This window comes from Oculina patagonica, chromosome 4, assembly GCF_052425735.1.
Source record: "Oculina patagonica isolate OP01 chromosome 4, crgOcupat, whole genome shotgun sequence".
Taxonomy (NCBI): domain Eukaryota; kingdom Metazoa; phylum Cnidaria; class Anthozoa; order Scleractinia; family Oculinidae; genus Oculina; species Oculina patagonica.
This window is the reverse complement of record NC_135761.1, coordinates 41,579,173-41,602,921: the sequence shown is the minus strand read 5'-3', so window position 1 is coordinate 41,602,921 and position 23,749 is coordinate 41,579,173. Positions and strand designations below refer to the sequence as shown.

The 23,749-nt window shown below is 38.4% G+C and overlaps 2 long non-coding RNA genes across 3 annotated transcripts; one reads left to right on the top strand and one right to left on the bottom strand.

The window, feature by feature from the left end:
- Window positions 1-632: 632 nt before the first annotated feature.
- LOC144647901 (uncharacterized) lies at window positions 633-1,554 on the bottom strand. The gene is made up of 2 exons (XR_013569648.1): window positions 888-1,554; window positions 633-712 (listed from the first exon to the last, which is right to left on the bottom strand). It is a non-coding gene; the product is annotated as an uncharacterized LOC144647901 (long non-coding RNA).
- Window positions 1,555-6,039: 4,485 nt separating this feature from the next.
- On the top strand, window positions 6,040-22,787 carry LOC144650270 (uncharacterized). 2 transcript variants are annotated; one of them, XR_013570057.1, is made up of 3 exons: window positions 6,040-6,158; window positions 7,218-7,441; window positions 22,520-22,787. It is a non-coding gene; the product is annotated as an uncharacterized LOC144650270 (long non-coding RNA). The 2 variants fall into 2 exon arrangements; XR_013570058.1 differs by lacking the exon at window positions 6,040-6,158 and having other exon boundaries at window positions 7,069-7,441.
- The last annotated feature ends 962 nt before the right edge of the window (window positions 22,788-23,749 follow it).

Below are 23,749 nucleotides of genomic sequence, written 5' to 3'. Positions count from 1 at the left end.
TTGCCTACTCGTCAAAATACTGTAGTGCCAAAAACCATGATAAGACCTATTTATATTAAATATTTATTGTACAAGATCGATTGATATTTACATGTTTTGTGTCCAATTTATTAAAAAAGGTTTGAAATTTTTATAAAACAAGCAGTAAAAAAGAAATATCAAATATTCATCACATTATATTTACATCTTTAATTTATTTATACAACATTTATATTTATCATGGCAATAAGACTCAAATTTTAAGAAATGTGCCGCCCTCTTGTATTTATCCGTCAGTACGCGCTGCCTTCCATTGCCAGCTGACTGCACCCTGAAGGTTAAAATGTCAGAAACATGTTGGAAAAACGAATGGGGTGGAGAGGTCATTATGGCCCATGGTAGTCAAAATTCCCCTGTGGTGGGAATTCTTTTCAAAAAGGGTGCTGATTGTAAAATTCATTTAAAAATTCTTGACCCCTTGGGACGGTATGTCATGCTGAAGGCAGAAATTAAAGACAAAATGTATGTTTTGATCAATATAATATTATATGCTCCCAACAAAGACACGAATATCGAAAACTTTCTCAACAATCTGCTAGACTTTGCAAAAAAATAATTTAGACGAAGAAGAAAAACTTGTGATAGGCTGGGACTTAAGCATTTGGTGATCCTAACTCTTGTGAAGTGGAGGGTGACTCTTCGGAGCTTTTTTCTTCGCCAGCCTCTTCTGTAGCTTAAAAAAGGGATTCATACCAATGTCATTTTGAGTAGCTCGAAAGCGTTGACTAAACATTTAAGGTTGATGTATCGTTTAAATGAAATGTTGTCATGCTTATATTTATAAATGAAATATGCAAAAAACTTTTAAGTTGATTCATTACCATTTAATCCATGTACTGTTACCTTACCTAAACTTGAGATGTCATTAATCCCTGAAGTGTCAATATCCATAGCTGGATCACTTTGATCAGTTGAATCACTTTGCTTGCTGCCAAGTGGCGCCGTTACAGTGGAATTTATACTTCTAGCAGCCATTCACTTCCAACAACTAAAACGGTGCTTTCCTTGAGGGCCAGAAAGCAGTCATTGTCATCGATTTCTGTTCCATCATCGTCTAAGAAAAGGCGAACGTTTTCTTTCAATTCTAATTTATGTGCGCCTACATCAAGGAAACAAAAATATAATGATGCTCGTCATGCTTTTACTTCAAATCAAATAACGGTAAAATTTTTAATTCGAGACTTTGATTTAATTTGCGCGTAAAAAAAACGTCCGGAAAAAGAATAAAAGTGATTAAAGAAAAATACTATTGTGGACTCCCCATTTCTCAACCCCTCAATTTTTTAAACTCCCAATAGCTTAAACCTTAGTCGTTTCATTTCCTAACCCTCCATTTCCATTTCTTTCATTTTAATTGCTCCTTTGAAGTTCGCCGGACATCAAAACAATTTGAGCAATTAATCAAGCGACTTCCTTTTTCTAAACTCTTCACTTGAGTAAACCTTAAAATACTTGCATAAATCAACCATAAGATGCGTCTTTTCCATATACTTTAAAAGGCCCTTTTAAATACGTAAATGACAGTTTTCCCTACCCTTTTCTATACTTCAACCGGGCTTCAACTTGTGAAATCACGACCCTTTTATATACTTTACACGTAAAATCGCTACCTTTTCATATACCTCGAGTCTTAAAAGGTAACCCTTTGGGGCAGAGCCTCCCCGTTAAGTCCATTATAGGAAGTACCCCCCCCCCCCCCGAGTTTCAATACAGTGACTGAAACTGAAACTCCAAAAATTGCTGTAAATACATTGGCATCAGCCTGAAAAAAAGCAGTGTGATGGTGGTGGTGGTGGTTAATAGAGAAGGAGAATCAGTAAAAGAGTTCGGCAATTCTGGTTTTCTCCTGCAAATTGGTTTTTGGTCTCTTATTTATGGCCCATTTTCAAACTTTACCTTTTATGATGTTAAAAGTTAATCAAATAATCATACCTTTTTATGCATTTACTAAGAAATACTTTCGATTGAAAAACCATTATCTTTTATTTCTTTTTAACGAAATTAGCATGGGTTTTTTTTAATTTCTCAGCAAACAAATGTAAATCGAAATTGGGATCCTTTTCTCAACCACGCCGCCAAAAGAATTGATTTAAAATTTGGTACTTTTTTCAAACCTCTCTGTCACAAGTTTAAATCGAAATTTGGTACCTTTTTTAAACCTCGCTGTCAACAAATTTAAATGGAAATTTGGTACCTTTTTCAAACCTCTCTGTCAACAAATTTAAATCGAAATTTGGTACCTTTTTCTTAATTCGCTAATTAATTGACAAGTGACAAGTGGGCGTGACACGCACATCAAGCCAGAGACACGCCTGTCGGTTGATTTTTCTTGTGAAATGAACTTCCCAGAAGCTAATACAATAGACTATTGTTAAAGATTTTGTTAAAGAAAGCAAAAATCGTAAGCACTTTGACAAAGGAGATTTCTTTCAAAGTCGACGTCAAGACGGAAAGAGGAATTTTGGTGCAGTTATCTCCCGCCAATCTAAATTGACGTGAAAGATTGCATCAGCACAGCTATATATACTTTGGTCGTCGGCTTCTCATTTACCCACGAGTTAGCTCACTTGGGTCTCGCCAGGTTTCGCTTACTAACCTATTCAGTATGGCGTGAATATTGCTTTCATTTGGCGAACGAGAGTTAAAAATTAGGGAAAGTGCGTTAAACCGTGACAAATTTGTCGATGGTATTTCACTTGAAAATTGTCCTCCTGGACGATGATGGAAAATTTCACATCGATGTGTCAGATGCACAGAAAAAGTACATCGTGAATGGAAATCATGCAGGAAATCTTGTAGCCGTCATTCCGTCACCGAGCCTGAGCCACTCCCCAATTGGTATGCCGTACTCTCCAATTGGTATGCAGAACGAACGTTCCTGGCCAGGCTGAACCCTCCACCGTCCAGCATTAAAAGACCTTAGTTTACCACCTCCAGCACTTCGACTGCCGCGAAAACATTCACCTGGAAAAAAGCCTTTATTGTTGTAGATATTGACACAAAAGGTGCAGTCACGGCGAAGTTCCAAATACGCCTTGTACTACAGGAAGCATCAGCTACAGTTGACAAAATCCAGGAGCAATTGAGAGGCCGCTTGGCTATGAAGTCATTCTTCTGGACTCAAAGTATCTTTCCATCGTATCAAACGACATGACCATAGGTAAGTTTAAATCTTAATTCCTATCACATGGCATTCAGAAAAAAAAAAAAAAAAAACTCAATACAAAAAACCACCCTCTATAACTATAGCAAACTAAAACACATGTCAGACCATTTACATTCCTGGACGTTCAATTAGGGCCGGTTGATCAACCTCCGCTTACTTACACGAGAGAGCAGTAGAATTCAAAGACATCATGGTCAATGAGGGTGCAGTCACTCGCTTCAACGGCCGGTCTGTATTCGGCATAAAACTTGTAGCCAGACTCTTTGTTACCATAGTTCGAATAATTATAGTTTATCTTGCATTGGCTGCATCTTAAGTTTATCTTTTTGCCAGAAAGAGAATCCTTCAGCCCATAGAACACAACACTAGTGGGCTTGTTGTGTACGCTCAATTCTTTCCCACACTCTAAACAAGTGGATGTTGGTGGTCCAAACCCAGGGGGGGTACTCCGGGATCCAAGTGACGGGGATGTGCGAAGGATTTTTTTGGGGTCGAAATTTTCGTTCCGGGATTTTTTTGGGTAGGAGAATTTGGCAGGTATTTTTTGGGTGACTTGATTTAAATAGGGGATTTTTTTGGGGTATTAAAATCAAACTACAGTTCCTTGGCGCGGCCTTGGCAATTTAGGGGTATTTCACTAGGGATTTTTTTGGGCGTTTTTTTTTTGGTCCAGGGATTTTTTTGGGTAATGTCGGGAGACTTAGGGATTTTATGGGTCCTGGTTTTGCCTCCATTCGATCATCCCCGTCACTTTGATCCCGGAGTACCCCCCTGGGGGTCCAAAGCAGACCAAATCGATCGATTCTTGTTTTGAGCTTATTTCTTGGTTGACAGTGTCAACCATCATAACAGCACTTTGGAGATCGTCTTGTTTCAAATCTTTTAACTGCGAGTATGATTCTCTGATTATGGACAAGGGATTTGCCCTAAAAACTTGCAATACCGCTGAGGCCGCTTTTCGCAAGATATCAAATAGCTTGAAACCGAATTTCATGATTAAATAAGAAGAAATTTCCTCCACAGACAGGGCTGGAGTTTTCCATACATCGACAGGGGATAAACTGCGTATGGATGAAATTGCCCGTACCTTGGCAGCGACAGAAAAAAGATATTCACTATCCAAGTCGTTGAGGGAGCAACGAGGACGCTTGCCGGCCATGTTTATATCGATTGCAACTGATGATCGAGCTATATGTGTGACATGATGTAAGCTTACTTTTAATGGCAAGCTGCAATCCATGTGATAGTTATTTTACTACAGTACGTACATCCTACGCTGCGTGTGACACGATACCTTTGTACAAGAAATGCATGCATCATCCCAGCTGAATCCCGTTGAAAAACAGAAGAGCAACAATAACTACTCGTTCAGAACAATATTTATTATTAAGACAACTTTATACGGGAATTGACAATCATACATTGCTTTTTCACAATGGGCATCCATTGCATGATCATGATAGTTTGTTCAGTTAAGTGTCAGAAATATATTTTTCCTGTATTTTACGCAATTCAGACTACGTAGTGTAGCTAAAATGATCCGAATAGGGGCCATCACTTGCAAAACAATTGCAAAATAATTTTTACAATTTGATTTCCTTCTGTACAAAACTATTCAAAGTTAACTTATTCATAACTAATTTGTGTAACAGTGTAACACCGTTACATGATTGCAAGGAAAAAAACTAATCCTAAATTGTGCAGCATGTGCATGACTCCCCCCTTTTGTACCCTCATGTAAGGTGTTGAACTGTACTGTGTGTTATGAGCAGAATAATGGTGAATGTTTTAATGATGAGACATTTTCATAACTTATTTTTTTCAGTTAGTAAGTGACCAATTTCTTTATGATTACTGCAAGTCATAATGGAAATCAAGGAAATGGTAGACGTGACAACAATGGTTAGTGTTTGAATGATGCAATATATTTATAACTTCTTTTCCAGTTTATAAGTGACCACAATTTCTTTATGATTACTGCAGGTCATAATGGAAATCAGCCAGGAAATGGTAGGTGTGACAACAATGATGAGTGTTTGATTGAAGTTTTCACCCATGAATGTAAATAGAAAACATTGAAATTGAAGAAATTGATTTGCCTAAAAAAAATTTGTCATGTACTGAAGAAGAAAATTTTGCAAAAAAGCTGTAAAGGTACACTAATTTGTTGTTGTTTCATAGTTTAACTCCATGTTTTATATCAGAACTTCTCCTGCATAAATAAATGTGAAGAGTTTTCATTATTTATCGGTTAAATTGCAGCTTTCTTAGAAAGTCTGTGTGAGAACTTCAGAACAAACGGCATGTCAGTTCCCTCTCGTATTTCAGCAAAAAGATTCTCTACAACAAGGGAAGTACGTGAAGGGTAAGAAATTTTGGCGAAACTTTTTGGAGATTCATGATTTTCATAATTCCCAAGTGCTTTACACAATAGATACGAATGGCATTTTAGCGGAAGTCTCAAGTCCTTCTCTTGAAAGAAATGTTGTGATGTGAACGTTCAAACATTACATTACAGAGACATTGCATCGCTGACTAAAAAAGATGATTAGCTAGTGGAAGAAACGGAATGGAGAAATACTGTCAATGTCACACCAAACAATTTAGAAGTGTAAGTTTGAGAATCGAGTTTTAAATAGAGCTGTATATATTTTTCAGAGACCTCACTGTACCTATCCAATTCAGTGCTTGGATTATGGAGATCCTCTGACTGCCAGGGAGAGACTGCGGAAGAATTGTCTATTGAGGCTTCAGAAATGAAAGAGGGGCAAATTCAGCAAGAGACTCAGGCTTCAGCTACACGATCTGGAAGAAAGTTGGTTCACTGAGAAGTGAAAGAAAGAAATGTCGTGCAGTTATCGCTTTACCAGTTTGGAATCCAAAAGATGCTGTTGGTACTTCGGATTTAATTAAAGTACTCTTAGCTGCCTACAATCTTTCGGTTTCAACTAAGGTAAATTTACACGCTTTAGCTTTTACAGCTTTACAACTTTGAGACAGCAGCTCCCTGTTTTCAAGGGTTGAGTTCAGTAGAGAATAGTTGTTAGAGCTCGATAGCGCATGCCAAATTATTTTAATGCCAACTCTCTTTTGCTTCATGGTGTAAACGCTGCTATTTGGACCATTGGATATGCAATCCCCTTTCGTGCCCAGCAGTTATTTAAAAAACGTGGATTTGGGCTTGGCCTAAATTCCAAGCAAGGGGGAGAACAAAACACATAAATGTGAACAAAAACCAGAGATGGTGGATGGTTTTCAGGCATGAATACCTTTCTCAGGTGTTGCTGCAAGAACTAGCTCCACACAGTACATGTATAACCTATCGCCACAAAAAGCAGAAAGCCTGTGATTCATACATCTCAAAGAAGGTAACAGAGAAACATGCCTCATACTGCTACTGTGGACTACAGAAGTCAAATGCCGATGAAGATGAATGTTTGATCTGCATGCATGAGCAGCATGATGAACTTGGTGAAGGAAGCCACTACGAAAGGGCAAATTTCCCCTGCTTTAAAGAAATTGTCTGAAAGTGAACAAAATTCCAGGAAAATTCTCCATTTGTCACATTCACATCTCCCAAAATACACTTTGTTAGCCCCCCAAAAGTTTCAATAAACACTGTTTTAAAACAATAGTCATGCAGAATTTGGGTAGCCAAACAAGTTGTCTTATGGGAGATTAATCTCAAATGATTCCATTTATTCAAAATCTGACTCATCCCATTTAAAAGTACTGAATTCAACAAAGTCTGCTCACAACAGGAACAACAGCAACTTTTAGTACTAAAAGCTCTTTAGACAAAAAAAGTGTCCTATGGCTGTTCTGATATAAAACCATTGTTATCGTTGTCAACAACGAAAAAACTGTTGTTTGTTAGGTACAATCAAGCTTTCTGTGATATTTGAAAGCAACCCCAAATATAAAATAGATGGACTAAAAATGTAATAATCAGTCTGGCTGCAGCATCTGCCGTCATACCCAAACAGTAAATTTAGATCCTCCATTTTTACAGTTGATCGCTGAACTAAGTGCCCAAACAACTGCCGCCGGACGCATTGCTCACTGGCATCCATCCAAGCGCTGTCAACATGGCCGCTACGAACAACACCAGTAACCAAGCTTTCACAAACGGTGACACCTCTGGTGGCCTCAGAACTTCACCAGATGGCCCACTTCAATTACCACAAGTCCAGCAAGAGTCCTTGATGTTTCACAAGCCAGTACACTTGGCAAAGGGTGAGCGTATGTTACGTATTGTGGATTTTATTGACAATCTCATGGATGAGCCGACAATCTGTGAAGTAGGATTCACTAAACTTCTAGTTTCTTATGGGCGTAAAGTTAGAATGTACAGTATAACCCTAGATCAATGGGTGATGGCCAACACCCGCATATTTGTTACATTTTTGCAATAAGGTAAGCTGCCATTCCCCCAGGATGTGTAGCATTATTTAGCTCATGTGGGTCAGTCTACATTATGGGCTCAGCCAAAGTTTTGTGACAGAGCAAGCTGCATTCCCAGAAAGCTGGCATTCTGTTCATTCTCCATACAGATACGAACTGGTTGCACTTCCAACAAAGGCCCAGAAGTTCTACTGTTGCGGCATATGTACTTATTGACTGAGTGGGAGGGCCGGACGGGAAAATATTTGGCTCAAGGTCAGGACGTACGGACCGAGCGCAGCAAGGTCCGTGCGCCCTGACCGAGAGCCAAATATTTTCCCGTCCGGCCCGACCTAACTCAGTCAATAAGCATTTTATCATATGACCACTGATTATTTTTGTTTGTTTTTCTTTCGTGGATACAGATAGTACAGACGCGGCGGCCTGTTTCGCGCGCATTTTGAAAAGCCAATGGTAGCTCTTAATTTGTTTGGGAAGCCAGTAAAGTGCATTTGACTTGCGATGTGCATACAAAGTTTTTGAACTTCTGTTAAGTTGTCAACCAAATCTTCTAGTTTTAGCTCCATTCCAAGAAGATTTAAATCCGACTAAATTCCTCGTACATGATTGCAGTTAGTAGAAATTTCAAACGAAACGTTTATGAAGGACTACAACAAAAAATTTGCACGTTTCGGCTACAGTCGTGCTCGTCTCTCAGCGAAGACTGAATTTATCCTGCCACAACTTAGCGACGTTTCTTCTGAGCCGAAATTCACAATTGGTTTGAACAAGAAGATTAATCAATTTTCCACCAAGAAGGATTTTGGATGTTAAAACAGCATTAGATCTTAATCTATGAAACTACGTAAAGACTTGGAAAGGGATTGTACTGGCAGTTCAGGATTTTGCTTTGCTTCGTTTCCCTTCGGCTTCAAGTTGTTTTGTTTACCACGGATCATAGGATTCATGAACGTCTGCTGTTGCTGCTTAGTCCTTGAATTCGTTAGTTCCTCGACGATGTCGAGCTCTGCATTACAGTTGATGTCCAAATTGTGCTTAAAATGCTTCGGAAAACAAGCAGGAAACTGTGTCATAATCAGGTTAGTCGTAAACATGAACTCGCATTTTGTTTGTTGTGATTACGCAGCAGAAATAGAAATTTGAGTTTACTTCGCATTTGCATTTTTCTTCAACGTTTATCATGACTTCAAACCAGGATACGTCTTTCAGGTCTTTGTCCGATTATGTTGTTTTTTGACGGCTTTTATTTCGATTTTATTGTTGTTGTCAGGAGTAATTATTTCTTCCTCATTTGCCAAGTTTAATTTAAACATGCCTTCAAACTACAGCGCTTTCTAGATAGTAAAGTTTTAATAAATTAAACATGTTGGACATTCTTTGCTTTTTAAAAAATCTTAACTACTGTTTATCTGAATTCAAAGCTGTGGAATCAACTGGTTCCAATTCCGGCATCTCGCGGCAGTAGCGGGGCCGTACGCTTTTCTAGTAGGGCAGTACGTGTTTTTCCGGCCCTGCTAGAGCGAGGCGTACGGCCCTCATACGGGACTTTTTTTCATATGGTTTTCCAAGGAAATTGCGCGCGGGTCCGTACGGGTCATATGATAATATAGTTTACTGAAAAGTACCACCAACCTCCATATGATATTGTTAATCTGGGACTCATAAGGAGGGACGAGCCAACAGGTCCTGTTCTTTACAGTGCTCTCAATAGCAACACATACTACCATTTGGAAGCTGCGCATACTTTACGTAAAATCCCCTTTTTCAATGGAAATGTTTACATTTCATTTAAAGAGCGCCAAAACTTTGATACAGAACAGTTTAATGTCATAGCCATGTCTAACCTAAACGTTGTTTCCGTTTGATGACAATTGTTGCAGACTATTTGTTTTTTCAGTTTACTGGAAAAATACCAAAAACCTCTGGTTATAAACCTAGGATTATTGAACTTCATAAGGGGTTTTGTGTTAACTTATAAGTGGAGGGGCTAATATCTGGGAGAGCTTATGAGCGAAATAAAAATAACGTTTCGAAACGAGCTGTGGGAGTGTTGAACAAAATATGTTTTTAGGTTAAACAAAATTTAGCCCTGTTCATTAGAGGGGGGGGGGGGTGGGAGCTTATAATCTGATGAATTTTTTTTCCAGGTAGATGGGCCTATAACCGGGGAGGCTTACAGCAATAAGCAGGGGGGCTTATAACCCGAATTTAACGGTAATATTTTGAGGTTTCCTTTAATATGAAACTATTCAGAAACACAAAATATGCATTATAAGTTCCAAAGAAAGTCTTATCTTTGTTTTAACTTATAGACACTTGTTTGCCCTCACTTCACCTTTGAATAATAATTTTATTCTTATTGTATTCTTTACGTAGTTTTGTTAGGCACGTTTCTTCTAAGTGTGGGAAGTGGAAAATGACATTTGGAACTCTTGTTATTGCTACATGTTTAATATGTTGATATAACGATTATTTAACGAACAACATACTTTGCCCCAGTAAAAGTAAAATATTTGGAAAATTATCTGGAAAAGATCCCTGATATAACAAAACCTCGACAGTTACATATTTGCCAGTCCATTGGCCCTTCGTTGTATTAAGGTTCCACTGAATGTTAAATTAGTAGAAGATATGAAGCTCGGGATTTATCATTATCTTACCATTCCTGCTTTTCCTCGCATGTAGAGATCGACAAAGTTCGTTAAACGCAAAACAGGTCACTCCAAGTGTTTTATGATGAATGGCTGTGTCACCAAAGAGGAAGGCCTGCGGTGCCCTGCATGTCACTTTGACGAACATGTTTCCAGAGCCATTTCGCACGCATATCTCTGTTTCCCAATTTCCATACGAATCGAATATGAGATAATTTTTTCAAAAAGAAAAAAAGAAGTAGAGGTGTGTTTCGTCTTTGGAAACAACGTTTCTTCTATGAAAAACTTGAAAGAAACCTCGTCTCCAGGGTCTTCTCCGTTTTCAAACGAGCCATTCATTCTCGTCCCCATAGCTCTTTCGTTTTCCTTAGCCTGCTTGGTATGAAAAAACGAAGGCCTCTGGGACATGGGATTTTTGAATTAATTCGAATTTTTTTGAATGGCTGTTTGGAACAAAGAATTCCTTAACGGAATATTATTATGATTGTTATATCTTTTAATTCCGTGTTTTTCATTCCAATTAGCATTCCATTTTTCTTTCAATCCGTAAATGTTTTCAAAAGGACGATAAATTAAATGCTGTTCAGTGTTATATGGTCAAGGGCATTTATAAAGAACTGACATACTTGTCGTAAAAAGCAGAAACACAAGATTGGTGTTTGTTGGTGTCGTGGTGTGTTCTTTGCCCATATTAACTCCACAGATGCACATTTGGTTCACAACACTGACATTTATTTATTTATTTCAACACTGACATTAATTTATTCATTGATTTGGGGTCTACGGATGATATTAATCTTCAGTTTAGGAAAAACAATTTTCTCTTTTCACACAATTATCCCTTTTCGATTCTTTGGCTTTTTTAGGCTTTGCAATTTTTCAATACTGACGTTAACTCAGGCAAAGTGAGCAGGTGTGGTGAACAAAAGAAAGTGATAGCAATAAGGGCAGAAAAGCTAGAAGAACGCTGTGGCGATAAAAGCATCACGCCGATAAAGGCCAATGAACTATGTGCATCCATTCAGGCTTACGGATTAGGTACATTTATGTGCTTAAAGATACAATCGACAAGTTGTTATTACTTTTACGTAGATAAGATCAAAATTTGAACAAGTCCAGATTATTGTAAAATTAGATCTCATTTTAAGTTTGGGAGTATTTTCTTACGAGGCACCAAGAAATTTCTATGAAGTACAATGCTGTTCGGATGTAGATATCGACACTACTCTATTTTGTGATTGAAATACTGCTATGATTTGTGATCGGCGGCGGGAAATCATATGGATTGTATTCTTTGTGGCTTTCACATTTAATAGGAACAAAAAAATCTCCGCAGCAGTTTCATTCCCCTTCCTCTGAAAAAAGAAAAATGAAGAGCTGTGTGTTTGTCATACGTTTATTATTCAAGTCCTTGACACTTGAAAGGATTGATAGAGGTAACAAAACGAGTGAAATATACGAAACAAGCATTTGAAAGGACATTTGAGACTCATGAAAGTGTAAACATTGTGCATTGGATTAAGCTTTGAAACATACATTGACATGATCCAACTTATGTCAAATTAACCTTAAATTGAATTTATTGTTGCTAACTATTTCCTTAAAATATTAAGTGATAATGATAAATTATAATAATAATAATAATAATAATAATAATAATAATAATAATAATAATAATAATAATAATAACAGAAAAAGAAAACTGACTTATCAGATGATCGGGTGTTTGTGTAAGGAACATCGAACAATTCGTAGTGTTGCTCTATGACAAAGGAAGTGAGCTGAGGTCTGTTGACGAGGCTAGGCAACAACTATTCTGTAAGCGGTCTTATAGCCTTGATAGAATTCCTCCAACCACTGTAGCTCCGAAGCAGCATACCCTCCGAGCACCTTAACAAGGTGGCCATGTTTAGAGCCAAGTACACCTAGCACTACCAGAGTGTCCAAGTCCAGCTGACTGGGGATGGGAAAGGAATGGTCAATGGAAATCATTTCGTGCGTATGCGACTATTTCATACACATTATGCAAATGAGCTTACTTACTCGCATAAGCATGAAATTTTCGAAGTCGCTGTGGCAAAGGAAGATACAAAGTGCAAAGTATTTTTACATTTCTATGCTTCTTAACATCTTTTTAGTAGGATTCAGTTGGAATTTAGAATGGTCTGGTCTGGTCTGGACTCGTGAAATAAAGGCCAGCGAGGAAACCATACTTTTGCATGTTTACAAAAAGCGATCTAACAGTTGCTGATATTTAAATTTTCACGGACCCGTAAATCAAAATGTATCAAATTTAACATGCGTTTCCAACCTTTGAAGGACCACTTAACTTAGGAATAATAATAATAATTTGGTGCGTTTGGTTGTTTTTGAGCAGCAAGCTCGTCAACTTATGAAATTTCTGGTTCTGGCCAAGCTCAAAATTAGGCCTTTTGCAGCCTTCACTGTTGAGAGCTCTAAAAATATATTCTAACGTATTTCCAAAAACTTAAGTCGTTGCATTTACTTACAACCTAAGATAGTTCACTGGGCAAAGATTGAGGGAAAACGTTTTTCCGACCCGAAATGCGATGGACAGCTTTAAGAGAAACTGCCACTTAAGTTTCATTGCCTGATGAGAAAATACACAAATGGTGTATAATTATCAATTTAATCTTTGCCATACATGAAGCATCTGTGTGCACGGTATCTTCTTTTCCAGTAATTGAGAAAATTATTAATATTGCTTTTGTTGCAGAAAGTACCTTCAAAGAAGAAAAGACCAGCTGTAAGTGACTCTACATTTATCTCAATGAATTAAGTTCTCATTGCGTGATGTATACAACATAAATGCTGTATAGGTATCAAACTTTTGCTTACATAGAATTTATGTGCGATGGCATCTTCTTTTAAACTAAGTTAAGTACCGGTGTGTTTTTTCACACAGGAAACTTCATAAGATAAAACATCAGCACTAAGTGACCATAAATCTTACTTTAAGGGTACACTTTCATTACCTGATTACAAACACAATGACACACTGTATGACTTTTAAACTTTGCTATAAAATAAAACTTGAATAGGTACTGCATAGGTCTGGAAAATATCATTCCCTGTACAAATTATGCAAGGTCCCCTTCCTCCATCGCCTCCATGGGGTTGAACACAAGTGCCCTTCTGCTGATTTTAAAAGAGAAAAGCAAATACAAAACGAGCGCATATTCTCACAAATAATTGCGGAACATGTTACATTTAACATACGTTGAATTACACGCAGATAAGGAGAATCAGAATAGAGGAGAGTACTAAACATCTTAAGAAGGGACATATTTTGCTAGGTTTGGGGCTAGCAAGCATTGCCATACATAGCCGGGGGAGTAGTTAGAATAGTTTTTTTAACACAATATTTTACTTTTTCTTGGTTTAGAATACCTCCTTCCTTGCATGTTTTGTGAAGACGTTACAAAGGCAAATTTTCCCACACTTCTCTTTCCATAGTCTTGCCCACTCCTTTCTGACCTTTTAATATTGAGCAACAGTAATTCTTTCATTTTATTTCTACTTTTTGTAACTGGGTCTATTTTTTGTTGATTTGTAACCGACTTTAATACAAAAACTACAAGCTAATTTATCGTACCTTAGTATATGAACCTAATGTACAGTGACTACCGGCTTATACTATCGTTTTCACCTGAATTTTTTTGTGTAATTAAGATGGGCAGGGTGCTTAAAAGCCAGGGCAGGGTGCTTAAAATAAATAGGAAAGGCTATCTGTAATTTCAAGAGTGGTGCAGATCCACGATTTAACCCAAAATAGTCTCTGAGAAGCTTATGGATATTTTCAGGAACAACACAATTGTGTACTAGTTCCACAATAATTATTTTAAATGTGAATAATGATTTTGCCCCTTTTTGCATCCCAGGGTTTATAAATGGCTAAGCCAGAAAGACCTCTGCACACTGGAAACATGCCAGCTCATATCAGAGCATGAACAACAGCTGAATAGTGCAGATAACTACTAAGAATGCTTCGTGAAATTGGTATATATTTTTTTCGAGAGGAGGCTCCTGTCACATGACATGGTTTTCAAGGAGGTAAACCACTTAAGAACTGTATGGAAAGGAACATTGTGACGTGGCCTGCAAAATGGCCAGGTTGGTACTATCCAAAAAAGAACACAGCACAAGGAAATGTCACCTCAAACAATCAGTCATTCCAGAACAAGGCCAGTTCCACATGTCCCTAAATGCTTTACAAAATATTGTGATAATATTCAGGTACTTTGTAAACTTTATAACTTTGTATTTGGACAGGATCTTCCAAACAAGCCAAGAACATACAAAGTGACAACATGTTAAACTGCTGCCTTTTCCAGGTGGCTTCAAATCTGCGACAAAGTCCTACAAAAGTTTGGCATTTGTAAAGAACACGAATTTGTGTCAGTTATCTACTTATTTGAACATGTGCTGCCACCATGGTTTTTTAGTACAATATTTTCCGCAGTAGAGATCCTCTGAATATGAGAATGTGATGACTCAAATGGCTGTCCTCTTTATTTGCTGGGCAAGGAGGCAGTACAATAAATTAACATTTTCATTCCTCAAATACATGAAATATCAGAAAGTGTTCCTGCCAGGTTATTGGTCAAAGAAGTTGGAGTATATTTGTCTCATTACGGAAAAGAAAGTGGAAAGATTCCACTCTATTTTACGAGAACACAAAACTAAACACGATGATGTCATGGCACTGTCGAATGGGATTTTCTCAAACAATGTTGGAAACACTTACAGTGTGTGTGTGTATTTTTGGACCTGAATTTGTAGTGTGGGTGAGTGTTAGCAACAGTGATAACCAGAGCTGTGTAATAAATAACAGTCTATGCACTCAACAGAACGTGTTGTAAGACAGGGTGACGCCTCTCACCTTACCTTTTTGACATCACTGTTGAAATCCTTTGAAAACCAAGAAAAATATCAAAGCAATATCAATGGATGGTTTAGAAACTAAATTGTTGCAGTGTGGTGATGGCACCAGGGCGGTACTATCAGACATGGATTCTGCTTAAGCCTTATATACATTGTACTTGAACTTTTTGAGAAGGCCTCTGGACAAAAACTTAATTAAAATTTATATTAATTACTTTGTATTAGTTTGAATGTGAATAAATCAATGAAAAAATGTGACGGAAATCGAACTTGGAGTAAAGTGGAAAAAGTATAAGATTTTCAGGAATATTTATTAGGAGTAAGATCTCAGAGTAAGTTTCTTTCTTATTAACAATGAAGCTGTAACAACACAAAGGGATATTGACATATGGTAGTCTGAATGTACTTTGTAGCTTCCTGTCCAGTAAGTGACCATTTTCTCTTTGATTACTTCAGATGGCAAAGGATCAAGTTGCATGGTTGATTTGAACCATGCTTGTGGGAATGGTGAGTGCGTGAATGATAAAATATTTTTATTTCTTTTTTAGTTTAGTGATAATTTGAGCTTTACTCGCAATGCAAGCAGTATTAAAGTAAATGGTTTGAACCCAGGAGTATCAGTAGTTCGTATAGTGTGATCGTCCGGGTGAGAGTAGTTCTAAGAAGAACTGTTGTTGGTGACTGACGTTTCGACAACCTGTGCGGAAGTCATCTTCAGAGTCAAGTGAAAAGTTGTTGTCAGTCGATGATGTTATAAGTCTGGTCCGTTGAAGCTGATTGGTCAGTTAAGCCGTGATGTTATTGGCTGTAAGACTCGTGTAAAGTTTGTCATCAGTAATTGGTCAGTTTCGATCCGTCTATTGTTAGTCTAATTAAGTCGTTCTGTTCCGTCTATTGTTAGTCAAATTAAGTCGTTCTGTTGGCGGTTCGTTTGTCGCTTCTGTTTACGTCGTGAATAAGTCGTTTGTAAGGTGCCGGTAGTTGTTGACATCTGTTGATAGGCGACAAAGGACGTGTTACTGTTGTTATGGACAAGACTGATTACTATGACAAAATGGACGCACTTGTTAACGACAAACAAACCTACGAAGTACTTAAACGTGACCCGACGCCTGCACTACAACGTAAACTGAACAACAAACTACTTACGCTTAAAAAGACCGACGCTTTTGACAATCAACGTTACTACCGACTGCGGTGCTCAGTACCGCAACCACCGAAACTTTACGGACTACCGAAACTGCACAAGCCGGGTATACCGATGCGACCCATAGTCTCGTTCTGTGGGTCCCCTACGTACCAACTGTCTAAATACCTGACGACTATACTGCAACCTCTTACAGACGAATCCAGACGTAAACTACAATCTACTGAGAACTTTATTGATGCCATCAAGACTGTACAGATACCTGACGACTACAAACTTGTGTCTTTTGATGTGGAATCACTGTTCACCAGTATTCCACTTCAATTGGCTCTACAGTGCACGTTGACGATACTTTTACCGCCGTACACAAAGACGAAATCGACGACTTTCACAAACACCTAAACGAACAGAACGCCGACATTCAGTTTACCAGGGAGATCGAAGAAAACGGAAAACTTCCTTTTCTTGACTGTCTGGTAAGCCGCGACAACAACAAAATACGAACTACAGTGTACAGAAAACCGACGCATACCGACAGATTACTGGATGAAACATCCTACAACCCGACTTCCCACAAAGCTACGACTATCAAGACTTTGACGAAACGAGCGCAACTAGTTTGTGACACACCAGACAGTTTATCTGACGAAAACAAATACCTTGACTGCGTTTTCCACAAGAACAACTACAATACTGACTTTATTAGACGCAACACTCACAGAACTACTGAAACTGACAGAAATCTGACATCTGTTACTACAGCGACTTTACCCTACATCAAGGGCACTTCTGAGACTATTGCGCGGATCCTACAACCCTACAATATCCGTGTAGCTCACAAACCTATAACAACGTTACGACATTTACTGACCAACGTTAAAGACAGGGACGAACCTAACAACAGACAGGGAGCGATTTATAAGATCAAATGCTCCGACTGCCAGGCCTCCTACATCGGAGAGACCGGTAGAAACTTGACCACGAGACTGACTGAACACAAACGAGCAACGAGAAATGGTGATGTCAACAATCACATTTCTGAACACCACCGACTTACTAAACACAAAATCGACTGGGACTCTGCTGAATGCTTCACCTACAGTACTATTTTCAACGACTGACTCTGGAAAGCTGGTACACAAACTTACAACAGACGCCTATCAACAGATGTCAACAACTACCGGCACCTTACAAACGACTTATTCACGACGTAAACAGAAGCGACAAACGAACCGCCAACAGAACGACTTAATTTGACTAACAATAGACGGAACAGAACGACTTAATTAGACTAACAATAGACGGATCGAAACTGACCAATTACTGATGACAAACTTTACACGAGTCTTACAGCCAATAACATCACGGCTTAACTGACCAATCAGCTTCAACGGACCAGACTTATAACATCATCGACTGACAACAACTTTTCACTTGACTCTGAAGATGACTTCCGCTCAGGTTGTCGAAACGTCAGTCACCAACAACAGTTCTTCTTAGAACTACTCTCACCCGTACGATCACACTATACGAACTGCAAGCAGTATTAGCACAGTGTCTATATGTACTACCATGATTGATCAGTAGGATAAGGTGCCAATTTCGCCATGACTCTACACTTCAGGTTGAACGTAATTTTACTCGCTGGGCCAGTAAAATTGCTGTTCCCCAGCAAAGTGCCAGCGTTCATGTATGGCTTATGGAAAAAGGCCATGTTGCAAGTCCTGTGTTTCTCAAAGGAATAGCATGAGAAAGCTTTATACGATTTCCTTAGGGCCTTATTCCCGTTAAAGCTGGAAGTATTTGACAATGTCAAGGTGTTAATGTCGGTCCACTCTTGCTTAATGGCTCTCGTTCTAGCCCCAGGCCAGACTTAGTCTGGCTTCATGCTGCAAAAGGTCTTCAAGGATCGGACAAGCCTGTTTATATTAGCCTATGCAAGAGATTCTTCCAATGGAACCATTGTTTATAAAAGCAAACCATGACAGCAAGTTAATGCCGCCACCATTATGCATGGTTCAATTCTACCTGTTACCATGTTCCCCAGGGCATCCCTCTAGGATTTGCTTTTTTTAATTTTCTGACAGTCAATTCCGCACCACCTGGCAGACAGAAAGAGACTGCCCCACCCCAGGGACACACCATCTACCTCGTTTTGTGTACAAAAATAAAAACGGCAATATTGATTTTGTATGATTACAAAAAAGACAGGGCTGATTATGGAAATGTGGGCTCAAGCGGGTGCAGTTCAAAATGGCTGTGATTTGCAGGTAATATTATATGGACTTTAAAATAAGAAAATAGTGTGGTTGTTCAAAAAATAAGGAAATTGCTAACTTGTTTGAGGGAAAAATTAGTATCTCGAAAAATTAAGGCCTGTTGAATGTTAAAAAACTTTGTTTTCCTTGAAAATTTAGCCTCTGAGTTATGCAGACCAAAGATTATTTCTTGAGGAGATCGTTACCCAATGTTTATATTTGTGTTCTGGGTTTTGTTGGGGATATATTCTTTTGAAAAGTCAAGATTTGTTAAGTCTGCAAAAAAAAAGACGTGAGATGTGGTCAGATGTGATCTGAAGCATTCTAGCTACAATCCTAGACAAAAATCCATGGGACACTTAAAGAAATAGTGCTCAGTGACCATTCCCTTTGCATTAAGAACGCATTGTTTAATTTTCCGAGCCCCCCTTTCCCCCCAAAACAATGTTGAGATATTGTCCCACGGTATGATGGATAGAAACCAACATTGAATTGGGGGTGGGGAGGGGGAGGTCAATACAATGACAATTTTTCGTCGAAGTGGTTAAGTGTCCCAGGACTTTTGTCTAGGATTGTATTTGTGAGCTCGGTACTGAACTCGCTATTTTTGGCTATAATGCGATTGCACATGTATTATTTCAATGAAATATCAACGGTTTTAATGCAAATGTAGGTCCACGGCATAAAAGACGTGACACGTGACATCAGAAAATAAGGGGGGAGGGGTGGGTCAATTATTAAAAAAAAGGCCAGAGAAGCAGAACTTATTTGGATTTGTGGTCACTCTAACTGTATCTTTGTATAAAGAGGACAGTGTTTTGTGACAAAATCGATTAACTCATCACTTTTTGAACAGATTCGAGTCAATAGGGATCAATATATCGCCTTCATCAGACATGAGGACTATGTCGGAAAGCCCCCAAAACGATATCTTTATCGCAACAAAACAAACTTGACAGGGTTTCTACAGCGATTTTTCTTCTCAAACAGGCAACTCTCTTTTTGGTCATTGAAAAGAAACCATTCTTTTGGCTGTTAATAATTGAACATGTCTGTTCAGCTGAAATTTGACACGAAGATAAGTGCCACTGTTCTGTTGTAATCATGAGATAATGAGATACGCTAACATTTCTCACAACAGTACTCGCCACTGTTTTCCGCTTTTTTATGCCCTAGCTCAGAAATATATGCGTGAAACGCAGCTAAACCGATTGAATATTCAAATAGAAACCCTTTATGAAGTATTCATAAACGATGCTAAACGTTTTGCTCAATTTCTCACAGTACTCGGTGAACAAGCGTTGAGATAAATAATATATGCTAATTATTCTACTCTTGGTTTACGAGTGAGTACTGTTAAAAAAGTGATTAAACGAAGAACCAGTTACAACTATCGAACGTCATGGCATTGAATACACTATTCTTGATATGCTGAGATGAAAACCCAATGAAAATGAGCACGTTCTAAATATTTTAGCTCAAAGAATCATGCGAGTACTGTTGCGTTTCCGGTCGAGCACTGTTCAGGGTACTTACAGTTCTGAGAGGAAATATGATGGTTTTGAACACTTAGGCGCTGTTTCTTGGCAAAGAATAATAAAGATGGAAAGCAATAACGATCCCTGACATTAGTGTACCATGTTATACTGAAAAGAGTTCGCAAAGCTTGTATTTGGGCGCTCAAAGACTCACAAAAGAAAGCAACAGAAAAAAACAGTCACTGAATTTCTCCCAAGGAACGGATTCCAACAGCTACACTTTGTGGCTCGAAAAGAACTCCAAACAGAGCTTTCTTGTTACATGCTGTAACTGTTCACAAACATTTGTGCAAATAACTGCTAGAACAAACACATTTTAAACCTATGCAACCTTCTTTCGGACGCAAAGACAATCCCGATTTTTTCGCACACAAATACAATCCTAGACAAAAATCCATGGGACACTTAAAGAAATAGTGCTCAGTGACCATTCCCTTTGCATTAAGAACGCATTGTTTAATTTTCCGAGCCCCCCTTTCCCCCCAAAACAATGTTGAGATATTGTCCCACGGTATGATGGATAGAAACCAACATTGAATTGGGGGTGGGGAGGGGGAGGTCAATACAATGTCAATTTTTCGTCGAAGTGGTTAAGTGTCCCAGGACTTTTGTCTAGGATTGTAGCGCGCGCGTCAATTGATAAATTATACAGGTCGCTAAACGGAATGTTCCATTACATTTTTTAAGCAGTCGAAGCCGACATAACACGAAAAGATGATTCATATGATGAGCATCATAGCTTATTAAACTGAGTTGATGGAAACGTATTGTTTGTTTTGCTATCAACGAATGATATCCGAAACTTAAAAGCGTTTTGGAGATTGTGTTAACTAGACAACATTAACGGAGCAGTTTGAACGTCAACCCCCAACCAACAAAACCTTTGAAAGATTTGACGAAAAAGAAAAAAGGAATGTAAAGTTTCTCTTGCCGTGAACCTGGGTGCGTCCAGATAAAAAATTATTGTGTTGGTTAGGAAGAATATGAAAAGCTGGATTTTTTTGGACGATAAATTTTACATCAACCAAACTGATTAACTGATAAAATGGTATTACTTTAAAACAGAAATTTTGATGAGAGATTTGCGCCTTACGCGTGACAGAAGGAAAAACTTCAAAACTTATTTAAAAGTTCAAAAGCATACAGTATCAAAAGTTTATCTCTTGAAACGACGAGATATGATTGCGCATTAATCACAGAAGTTAAAAGCTTGCAAAAGTACAAAAGTTATCTGATGTTGTTAAGCTTTAATTGCGGATAAATAAATCATCACGCTTACACAGAAACCACAGATTTCGCCAACTTTTTGAATCACACCAACAAACAAATAAACTCCTAATAACATTTTAGTAACTTCATGCAAGAATTAAACATTTTAAGTTGTTTACTAAAATATTCTTCTAGTGATGCAGGCCGCCAGCTGACATGAATTAAAGCGATAATCAATTGAACAGACAGCTGTCAAGAGGTGAACTATATTTAATTTGTTGCAAAGCAAAAATTTGTTCGATTTGGAGTCGACTTGTAGGAGGTGAGTTCATGAAATCTTTTAATGCTATTAGTTTGTGCCTATATTGTAGCAAATATAGGGCTTAAGATAGTATGTCAATTTTGGGTGTTTGAAGAATGCCTAGAGAGTGCACAAAAAGAATTCGGCGGCAAGAATTGGCTAAACTTAGTTAAGACAAGCTCGCGTAAAATCAAGCGAGCTCTAAACTGTATTCGACTCGTCTCGCACGGGTTCGAGCGAGTATTAAAAGTTACTGAAGTGAGCAACGAACACTATTCATCATGCTTTAACCACCCAAAAACATAAAATGCAAACATGTTTAGCAATATCCTTCAATTTGAAAGAGAGTACGAGAATATTCTTTGCACAAGGTTTTTTTGCAAGCGTCGCACTTTCATGCCAAGTTAGCTGGACGAATTTTTGTCGCATTCTAAAAGCGAAGTTACCCGTATAAACAAGTAGTAACGCCAACACTGCAGGCTAGGGAGACTTGCTACAAGTCGCCCTCTGTTGGCGAGCGAAGGGAGCCGAAGCGCGTCGCTTTGCGACGCGCAGCGAGTAGCAAAACAACGTTCGCGAGTGACGAAGTGGGCGACATACTATACTCCATAAACCACGCGTCGAAGGACTAGCCCAAACGCTTAAGTAATGAATCCTAAGTTCTGATGGCCGAATCCAATATTGAATAACAAATTTGATGTTATTGGTTTTGAGGCCTAGGGTAGTACTCATTTCCTATTTGTCTCTAAACTTGTTTCCAGAATTGAAATCATTTCGCCCGGAAAACTGAAGCTCTGTTGCAATAATAGGAGCACATCAAATAGGCCTATGTTAGTTTCTGGAGGAAAAAAATAAATAGATAATGCATTCAACCTAACACACTTTTGTTTAAATTTCATAGGATGTTGCTGGTTCAATTACGGTGGAGGAACTGGACGGTTTTTTTTTGTTTTCTTTTCAAGTGGGTCATGGGGGCTTGGGGTGACCACAAGCCCCCAGAGGCGACACCCATTGGCCAGAATGAAGGTCAATAAAGATGAGAGTTGTTGATAATGATTTCAAAAAAAAAAAAAATGTTGTTGTTGGTATAAATGAGAATAAGAAACGAGAATGGTAATGAGAATAAGTACTGAGAATAAGAATGTTGATTAATAAAAAATAAAGATTTTGTTGAGGAAAAGGTTTCTTTGTGGATTTATGGCAAGCGTGTGAATAAATACAAATAAATACAGCCTAGCAGTCGCAGTCTGGGCATGGGCTAGCATGGGAGAGGGTGTAAATAGTGGGGGGGGGAGGGGTGCACATTAGGGCTCAGCAGATTAGCCCCCATTTCAAATTCATTCCAACACTTTGCTTAAGTTGAAAGTAACGGCACATATTTACAGCCAGTTTAATGATATAATTAATCAGTGGGTAGGAAGCTTTGCCTTCATCTGTGGCGGGGGGGGGGGTGTACTCCCTACAATTGCCTATACGGGGAGGCTCCGCCCAAAAGGGGTACCTTTTTCAGGCTTCAGGTATATAAAAGGGTAGGTATTTCACGAGTTTAAGTATATGAAAGGTTATGGAAATCTGTCATTTGGCTATATGGAAAAAAATTACAAAGACCTTACCCCACTTACTCAAAAATGTGAAGAAAAATACGTCACTGGCCTACAATTCGACAACATAATTGACTAAGACACAGCTACATATCTTAAACAGAACACACCCAAGCCAGGACGCTTCCATACAATCCCAAAAATTCATAAACAAGGCAACCCTGGACGCTTCATTGTTTCCAGAAATAGCCACCCCACGGAACGTATATCCCAATTCGTCGATTTCCACCTTCAACCACTAGTCTCAGAACTTCCATCTTACATAAAAGACACCACACACTTTCTTAACAGACTAAATAGCATTGGACAACTACCAGATGGCATTCTACTTGTAACCCTTGACGTATCCTCACTATACACGAACATCCCGCATAAAGACGGACTCCAGGCCTGCTGTGAGTTCCTAGACCAACGGCAAGACCAAACAGTCAAGACTAACAAAATATGCGACCTTATTCGAATGATCCTTTTAAACAATTCTTTTACTTTCAACAATCAGTACTTAGTTTATTTGAAATTTGTTACCGTTT